The following is a 9,930-nucleotide window of genomic DNA, read 5'->3' as shown; positions in this document are numbered from 1 at the left end:
AGAAAGATGGTAACAATGACCCTATATGCAAGACAGCAAAAGAGACACAAATATAAAGAACAGACTGTTGGATTCTGTGGAAGAAGGCAAGGGTGGGATGATTTGAGAGAACAGCATTGAAACATGTATATTACCATATGTGAAATAGATTGCCAGTCCACAATCGATGCATGAGTCAGGGAGCTCAGGGCCAGTGTACTGGGATGACCCTGAGGGATGGGATAGGGAGGGAGTTGGGAGGGGGATTCAGGATGGGGGAACACATGTACACCCATGGCTGATTCGTGTCAATGTATGACAAAAGCCACTACAATAATGTGAAGTAATTAGCCTCCAATTAATATAAATAAGTTAATTTTTAAATAAAAGAGTCTTCTCCAACAGCACAGTTCAAAAGCATCAATTCTGTGGTGCTCAGCTTTTGTTACAGTCCAACTCTCACATCCATACATGACTACTGGAAAAACCATAGTCTTGACTAGACAGACCTTTGTTGGCAAAGTAATGTCTCTGCTTTTTAATATGCTTTCTACGTTGGTCATAGCTTTTCTTCCAAGGAGCAAGTGTCTTTTAATTTCATGGCTGCAGTCACCATCTGCAGTGATTTTGGAGCCCAAGAAAATAAAGTCTCTCGCTGTTTCCATTGTTTCCCCATCTATTTGCCATGAAGTGATGGAGTAGATGCCATGATCTTAGTTTTTATTGAATGTTGAGTTTTAATGTTGAGTTTTAAGCCAGATTTTTCACTCTCCTCTTTCACTTTCATCAAGAGGCTCTTTAGTTCTTCACTTTCTGCCATAAGGGTGGTGTCATCTGCATATCTGAGGTTATTGATATTTCTCCCGGCAATCTTGATTCCAGCTTGTGCCTCATCCAGGCCAGCATGTCTCATGATGTACTCTGCATATAAGTTAAATAAGCAGGATGACAATATACAGCCTTGATGTACTCCTTCCCTGATCTGGAATCAGTCTGTTGTTCCATGTCCAGTTTGAACTCTTGCTACTTGACTTTCATACAGATTTCTCAAGAGGCTGGTCAGGTGGTGTGGTATTCCCATCTCTTGACAAATTTCCACAGTTTGTTGTGATCCACACTGTCAAAGGCTTTGGCATATTCAATAAAGCAGAAGTAGATGTTTTTCTGGAACTCTCTTGCTTTTTCAATGATCCAGTGGATATTGGCAATTTGATCTCTGGTTCCTCTGCCTTTTCTAAAACCAGCTTGAACATCTGGAAGTTCACAGTTCACATACTGTTGAAGCCTGGCTTAGAGAATTTTGAGCATTACTTTGTTAGTGTGTGAGATGAGTGCAATTGTGCACTCTTTGGTTTGAGCATTCTTTGGCATTGCCTTTCTTTGGGATTGGAATGAAAACTGACCTTTTCCAGTCTTGTGGCCACTGCTGAGTTTTCCAAATTACTGTGGGCAAGAATCCCTTAGAAGGAATGGAGTAGCCACCATAGTCAAAAAAAGAGCCTGAAATGCAGTCCTTGGATGCAATCTCAAAACGACAGAATGATCTCTGTTCATTTCCAAGGCAAACCATTCAATATCACAGTAATCCAAGTCTATGCCCTGACCAGTAACGCTTTAGAAGCTGAAGTTGAACAGTTCTATGAAGACCTACAAGACCTTCTAGAACTAACACCCAAAAAAGATGTCCTTTTCATTATAGGGGACTGGAATGGAAAAGTAGGAAGTCAAGAAATACCTGGAATAACAGGCAAATTTGGCCTTGGAGTACAGAATGAAGGAGGGCAAAGGCTAATAGAGTTCTGCCAAGAGAATGCACTGGTCATAGCAAATACTCTCTTCCAACAACACAAGAGGAGACTCTACACATGGACATCACCAGATGGTCAATACCAAAAGCAGCCAAAGATGGAGAAGCTCTATACAGTCAGCAAAAACAAAACTGGGAGCTGACTGTGGCCTAGATCATAAACTCCTTATTGCCAAATTCAGACTTAAATTGAAGAAAGTAGGGAAAACCATTAGACCATTCAGGTATGAAAAGTGAAGTCGCTCAGTCATGTCCGACTCTTTGCGACCCCATGGACTGTAGCCTACCAAGCTCCTCCATCCATGGGATTCTCCAGGCAAGAATACTGGAGTGGGTTGCCATTTCCTTCTCCAGGGGATCTTCCCAACCCAGGGATCGAACCCGGGTCTCCCACACTGGAGGCAGACGCTTTAACCTCTGAGCCACCAGATTCAAATATGACCTAAATCAAATCCCTTACGATTATACAGTGGAAGTGACAAATAGATTCAAGGGATTAGATCTGATAGAGTGCCTGAAGAACTACGGATGGAGGTTCGTAACATTGTACAGGAGGCTGTGATCAAAACCGTGCCCAAGAAAAAGAAACGCAAAAAGGCAAAATGTTTGTCTGAGGAGGCCTTACAAATAGCTGAGAAAAGAAGAGAAGTGAAAGGCAAAGGAGAAAAGGAAAGATATTCCCATTTGAATGCAGAGTTCCAAAAAATAGCAAGGAGAAATAAGAAAGCCTTCCTCAGTGATCAATGAAAAGAAATAGAGAAAAACAATAGAATGGGAAAGACTAGAAATCTCTTCAAGAAAATTAGAGATACCAAGGGAACATTTCATGCCAAGATCGGCACAATAAAGGACAGAAACGGTATGGACCTAACAGAAGCAGAAGATATTAAGAAGAGGTGGCAAGAATACACAGAAGAACTATACCAAAAAGTTCTTCACAACCCAGATAATTACGATGGTGTGATCACTCACCTAGAGCCAGACATAAAGCTTGTGCATTTATGTAAAATCAAATACGGCCAGATATATGTAAATTAAATAAAAATGCAGAGGTCTAATTCATTTTTACTAATGTACAGTTCTGGGACCCTCAGTTTGTAAAACTTTGTTTCTTTAACAGTTTCCTTTTTAAATTTTTCATGAAACAAATGTTCTATTTCATGATTTTATGTGCATGTTAGAAATGGTTTCAGAACCAAAACCTCTAACATACATAGCTTCTCTTAAGATGTATGGACTTGTGAATATAATATTTAGCACATTACTTGGATAGCTGTTATATAGCCAATAAATATGGTAAGCTGGAGTCAAGCCAACAGAGTGTACTTTGTTTTCTCTCACCCTCACACTATTGGTTATCCTTTGAATTAGTTTTTATATGAATCTTTACAATCTAGGACTCTGATTTCTGAGTGACTGAGGTTGTTGGATCCATCTTGCTAACCAGCATGCCTGAACTCTCAGTATCAGTTGCCTAGAGTGTATATTTACTTAATGACAATGAATGCTGGCTCCTACTTTGCCAATAAGGTTTAAAGCTCTCCATAAGATTCTAGCTGGAGAAATACTACCTTAAATGAGGTTATGGACAATTCTAGAACCTCCCAAATCTTGCTGCTGTGTCAACCAGAAAATGTCTTTAAAATGGTTAATCCTGAGAAAAAGAAAGCCATACTAAAGGGACACACGTTTGCCCTTTTTGATCTAAGGTCTCCCATCCAAGAATTAGACGATTCTAATTCCTGAAGCTGCTAGATTTATTAGGGTGGAAATCAACTTTGAAGGACCAAGGCCATATTCATACAAGAGCAGTTCTAGTCATGTGGGATTTGGATGAAATTGCACTATCTATATATCAACACAGAGTCATGGTGACCGTGATGTTTTATTTAACTCGAATGTTCCTCATATCTAGCAGTCAGGCTCTTGCTGGAGGGGCTCCCTGGCTGCTCCATCACCGGGATAACTTATCTGCATGGCCCATGCCCTTTCTGCAAATGTTACCTTAGCAAAGTGTCTTCCCTTTCCACCCTAAGAGAAATAGGACCCTCGCTATCCCCCACCTACCAGCACTAGGTCCCTTACCCCACTGTTTTTCTCCTTAGCAAAGATTACATATGATATACTACAGTTCTGATATATCTCTACTTCTTCAATAGACTGTAAGCTCCATGGGAGGGGTGGGAGTCAGGGGGATGGGAGCAAAATTTGGATATTTTATTCCCTTCAAGAGAAGACCAAGAAAACTGTCAGGCAGGAAACATGCTCAGAAATTACAGGAATTATTGGATGGATGAATAAAGGGACGTGGTTTATTAGGAATCCGCCAGTCTAGGAAAGGTCAGACGAACTAGGGCCCAACTCCCAGACTCTCTTCCCCGCGTTATTGATTATCTGGAAAGAAAGGAGGCTGCGTGCTCCAAGATGTGCTGCACACAGAGGATCCTATAATGAACAATGTATCTTTTCCTAGCAGCAGCTGCTGCTAAGTCGCTTCAGTCGTGTCCGACTCTGTGCGACCCCATAGACGGCAGCCCACCAGGCTCCGCCGTCCCTGGGATTCTCCAGGCAAGAATACTGGAGTGGGTTGCCATTTCCTTCTCCAATGCATCAGCGAGTGGTAAAGCTGTTTGGAAACTCAGGCGGGGAGCGGGAGGGTGAGAGCAGCCCCTTGACCAGGGAACTAACGGGAAGACTCTCCGGGCCCAGCCTTGAGGGTCCAACTGCCCCGGGCGGTCTACGCTGCCCTCCGCGCGCTTTTGCAGCACTGGCAGCTCCGGAGGGAGTTTTAGTGTAAAGATCTAAGAATGAGTTTCCCTTTCGTATTAGAGGGTACCCCTTCTCTTTTTCCTTTCTTTGGTTCGCGGTTTTCAGCCCTGGAATTGAATCTTCGCCACCAATGTCCACCGTGTGATGCAAGGTATAGAATAATCCTCCTCTTCTCTGCGTGTGTTTTGCCCGCTCTAAAACACAAAGTTACATCCCGTGAGAGTCTTGCCGGAACCGGCATTCTGTGTGGAAGACAAGGAAGGGCAGGCCGACCCCAGCCCGAGGCCCAGGAAGGGAGCTGCTAGGACCCCCAGGCTGGAGAACGCAGCCGGCTGGAGGGCGCGGGAGACGACCGGGCGGGAGAGGCCACTTCCCAGGTTCCAGTCCGCCACTCTTGGGAAGGCGGGGAGCCTGGGACGAGGTGCGCACGTGGGTACGGAGTCCAGTTTGGTCGAAGACCTAGTGTGGCCTTTAACTCGAGTTGCAACGACCGCTTCTTAACGCTCCTGAAGTCAGGTGGTATGATTTTCCCCTCTTTCGTGAATCCTAATAGATTCAGGCACTCCTCTCGCCTTTCTGCCCCAGCAGCTGTTTATCCTTCAATCCCAGACTCTTCCCTCCACCTGTGCTCCGCCTTTATTCTTCCACCCCGTGCAGCCTCCGCCCCGTTCTCGCCGCACTGAAGACAAAACTTGCCGCTCTGCAGTCGCTGGGCTCCTCGCTAAAGTTCTCTTTTTCCTCCCGTAAGTAGCAAAGTTCTAAAAAGAATAGCGTGTATTTGCTCACTGCATCAGTCACCCTCCACCCCCATAGTATTGAGACTTTATCACTCGCACCCCTTCTCCCCCAGCAGAGACCTAAAATTGCTCTCTTCACAGAGGTTTCCCTTGAACTCCCACTCGCCAAATACAAGTACAGGTATTCATTTCTTTGTCTTTTTAACATTTGACAAATTGATATTGCCTCTCTCACCTTTTAATTTTTTTCATTTGTTTAAGTAATGTAATCTGATTAAAGAAAGTTGTCACAAATTGTCCTAAGCCCAAAACACAACCGTGGTTGATACTTTGGTGTACTTGGTCAGTTTTTTTTTTTTTCTTTTTAATGCCGGGGTGTCAGTTCTTTGGTTGTAATCTTTATACTCCCTCCATTTGCTTTTAACCATGCACGTGTTGCATATTGCTGTATGAAGAGATCATTTTAATAGCTGAAAAAGTGTTTCATATTTTTATGCATTCATTTCGTTAATCATCTTTAAATTTTAGTTAACAATTATTTATGTTATGTACAGAAAATTATTCTGTTATGCCCAAAACTTTCTTTTCTGTATTTGTAATTCTTCTCATTAATTTCCTAGAGAGAGGTTACTGATTGAAAAGTAATGCATGTTTTTGAAGTTCTGTATAGTTGTTAAACATGCAGCTTTCCAAGAATGTAGCAAATAACATTTACACTAACAATATTCCATCCCATTCTCATTGTCATGTGGTGGTGTTTTTAAAGTTTATTTTTGCCATTTTAATAAGTATGGAATGGTATCACCTGGTTTGTATTAGTTTGGTATCTGCTTAAGTTTGAACATTTTCTGAAATATTTGTTATCCATTTTCCCCTCTGTCTGAAGCGGTTATTTGCAATAATTTTATTTCAGTGGTTTTCTAATATATTTGTCTTATTTCTTTCTGGTCATATGAACTAAAATCATTATTTTAGAGGAGACTATAACTCATATAGAAGACAGTATTCAACATAAAGATGCATTTAGTGAGTGATAACTGAATGATTACCAATGTAAGACATCACCAGATCAAGGAATAGAACATTACTATTACTATACTACACTATATTAACTTATTACCATTACTATAGAGTGCCCAAGAGCCCAGGGGTTCTTTCCTGATTACAAATTCCTCTCTCCCTGCAGAGGTAACAATAAACCATTTTTACGGTAGCTACTTCCTTACCACTAGCCCATTTTTAAAATATGACTTTAACACTTACACATGTATCCGTAAACAGTATACCAGTTTTTTTTTTACTTTCTTAGTTTTGATATTTTTTATATATTGAATTATATGGTATATAATGTTTGGGGGTTTGACTTCTTTCATGGGTTATGTTTGTGTGATTCATCCTAATGGCATGTAGCTACAGGTCATATGTTTTCATTGCTGTCTAGGATTTTGTTGTATGAATTTATTGCAGTTTATTTATTGGTTCTACTTATAGGTTTACTCTGGATCTTTTACAGTGCTTAAGAATTGGCAAACTGCTGATATGGCTATTTTTGTATGTCTCTTGGCATATACTTGCACACACACATTTCTGTTAGGTATATTATGAGGACTGTAATCGCTAAGCCATAGGGTATGCAAAACTCCAACTAAAAATAACCATTTTGTTTTAGAATAGTTTTAGATTTACGGAAAGAGTTCTCGTGCACCCATCACCCAATTTCCCGTATTTTTAACATCTTGTATTACTGTAGTATATTTGTAACAGCAAAGATATGAACTAAAACTATTAATTCACATTTAGTTCAGATTTCACTCTATTTTTCCTGGTACTCTTTCTGCTCTTCAATCCTTTCCAAGACACCATATTGCCTTTAGGCATCTTATCTCCTTAGTCTTCTCTGGTCTGTAACAGTTTCTCAGTCTTTGCTTGTTTTTTGTTTTTAATTTTTTTTGGGGGGGAGGGGGGATGTACAAATTACTTAATTAGGTTATTTGTAAGAAGTTCAGAACACTACTTGGTGAGGATAAATTCCATTTGTGAGAGCAAACACAGAGTGGGGGTGGCCCTGGAGCTGAGGAACAGCTTTGACTCTTTGCGGAATTTGTGAGTCCACTGCCTTTCTGATCAGCCCTGTGCTGCTCTGTAGTCTTTTATTTCTCTCTCTGTGGGTCAGAGATCTCACCTTCCTGTTGCCTAGGCTTACACAGCTTCTTCTTGAAATAAGCATCAGTGAGATGTTCTGGGATTTTTCACTCCACTGATACCGATTTTAGAGGAGGTGGTGATGACAAATTTCTGGTGTGTTCTCTGCAGAGGAACTTGACTGAGGGACAGAGACCCAGTCACAAGTGTCAAGCTACTGCTCGGCTTGCTTCAGGAAAATGACCCTCTTGCCTCTGTGGCGCCCGTGAGGATGATCTGTATGGCCCCTGGAGTGATGCTAGCTCCCTGCTTTCTCACAGGCTTACTGAAGGGTTTTCTGCTGTGACTCAGCAGCTTTCTAGGCACATCTTCAGTACGATAATACCTAAGCATTTTGCGCAGTTTGACCACTCAGGTACCACCATTCTTGTCACCACCAACTGGTTTTGTGACAGTAGCAAGAACCTGCATCTTCTTTTTCTTTTCAACCTTGGATTTAGCCACGGAGTACTTCCTCTTGTACAAGGCCTTTCTGTAACACATAGCCGATTGGGAATATCTACTAATTCCTCTGATTTGGACAGGGTTTCAGCTGCAGTGGGGTTTCCCCTTCTTAACCTTCTTCACGTTTTTAATTTCCTCACCAGGATCAGCCTTCTTGGCTTTAGGTTTTTTACCCTTAGTATCTGGCTTCTCAGCCTTTTCACCTACCATCTTGCAAGATAGGAAAGAGCTCAGTCTTTCCTTATTTTTGATCTCGATAGTTTTGAGAAGTACTGGCCAGGTATTTTATAGCATTTCATTTAGGTTTTTCTAATATTTTCCCATGGTTAGACTGGGATTACGGATTTAGGAGAAGAATATCACAGTGGTTATAAGCCTTTCTCATCAATTACATCAGTGGTACATACTGTCAGTGATGACTTATGGTTGATGATATTAACCTTAATCACCAGTGTTTGTCAGGTTTCTTCATGAGTCACACTCCTAGGTGATAGTGGGCTGGGGGTAAGATCTACCTCCTGGAGGAGGAAACCGCTACAAAAATATTTGGAATTCTTCTGTAAGATTTGTCTCTCCCCACCCCACCTCCATTAATTTATTTTTTTCAGTCATTTATCTATCAGTTTGGATTTATAGACATTTGTTTTATCCTTTAGGTTATAATCCAATACAATGTTATTTACTTTTGCCACTGGCAGCTCTTTTGGGTTGGTTCTTGTGTATTTCTGATGTACCTAATCCTTTTCCTTTCCTTACTTTCTGGCATAACAAGAAGCTCTAGACTCAGCTTGTATACTCCCAGCCCCAGCTCTAGAATCAGCAGTTTCTCCAAGGAGCCCTGATTAGTAGTTAATGCCAACAGTTCTAGAGTGGTTTTACTAATTTAAACTTCAGCCTTTTATTTGTCAAATTTCCTATAAACATTAGCTGTTTTCAGTTTACTTTTTGTATTTGAATTCCTACGGACAAGAAGTTTTATTTTCAACATATTTAACAATGTATCTCCTGATAGTTATCCTGATTGTTGATCATTTCCCTTAATTTGCCCAAGCTGGTAAGTTCCTGCTCTCCTAAGGTGTAATGAATATGCTCTGCTTTATCCTAGTCTGCTTTGAAGTGTTAACAATGTACTGATTTATGTATCTGAGATTTATTATGTGAGGATATTAATTTTTGTCAGAATGATTTACAAGTTGTCCTAATAATCTTCACTGAATGTTTCCCATCACAGTTATATTTCTTGTCTTATATGCTCCGTTTTCCTGAGCTGTCTACTCTGTTTTTTTTTATTTGTTATAGTAATGACACGGAGAAGGGCTGATGAGTTGTATATGCAGCAGTAGAGGTTAAGGCTTTGAAATTGGTTTCAACTGGGGCAATATGCTCCCCTGGGGACATCTGGCACTGTCCAAAGACATATTGTCACAGCTGTGGGAGATTAAGGTTCTAATGACATGTGGTGGGCAGAGTCCAGGAAGGCCACTGAACATCATACAGTGCACTTACAGTGTCCCCCAAATAAAGAATCATCTGGCAAAAGATGTTAATGGTGGTGAGGTTGAGAAACTGTTATAGGAGATTCCAGTGGCCCTATAACGGAAGTCAGGCAGAAACACATGAAAAGCGTATGAATATCCTGTTTCTTAAATAGAATGCAACTTTTCCAAGACCTTGTCATCTCTACCCTCTTTGGAAAAGAATCCCTCCTTTCTTTATGTTTTGCCATTATATGTTTAGAGGTCTTCCCTTTTCCCTAGCCCAGTGTTGAGCAAAAGTCAGGTATCAGAGCATAGTCACACAGATTTCATTAAATCAGAATTCCCAGTGCCTGAAAAATAAAGTAAAATTAAAAGGCAAGTGGTTCATAGTAGAAATAAAATGAGCTTTGTAGCCTGACAAGTTCCTTGTCAACTCTGTAACCTGGGCAAACTTATTAAGTTCTGACTCCATGTATCTGTAAAATGTAGATAAAACCAAGCTTTGGTGACTAGA

At 40.9% G+C, this 9,930-nt stretch overlaps 1 protein-coding gene and 1 pseudogene across 9 annotated transcripts in view; one reads left to right on the top strand and one right to left on the bottom strand.

Annotated features, from left to right (window-relative positions):
- NLRP14 (NLR family pyrin domain containing 14) overlaps positions 1-9,930 on the top strand; it is a 60,739-nt gene that overhangs the window by 10,494 nt on the left and 40,315 nt on the right. The window contains exons 1-2 of one of the 9 annotated variants that reach the window (XM_081540838.1): positions 4,284-4,406; positions 5,144-5,298. The exons of 1 other annotated variant lie outside the window; for it this stretch is intronic. The gene's annotated coding sequence lies outside the window, so the exon portion shown is untranslated. Of the gene's footprint in view, positions 1-4,283; positions 4,707-4,794; positions 5,299-9,930 lie in introns of those variants that run through there. 7 more of the 9 variants (XM_081540837.1, XM_081540844.1, XM_081540841.1 and 4 more) reach the window with 7 other exon arrangements.
- On the bottom strand, positions 7,295-8,148 carry LOC145526090 (large ribosomal subunit protein eL6 pseudogene; annotated as a pseudogene).

This window comes from Giraffa tippelskirchi, chromosome 11 (assembly GCF_054371585.1).
Source record: "Giraffa tippelskirchi isolate mGirTip1 chromosome 11, T2T-mGirTip1v1.2.pri, whole genome shotgun sequence".
Lineage (NCBI taxonomy): Eukaryota > Metazoa > Chordata > Mammalia > Artiodactyla > Giraffidae > Giraffa > Giraffa tippelskirchi.
Note: the sequence above shows the minus strand (reverse complement) of the source record. Positions and strands in the feature narration are given on the sequence as shown.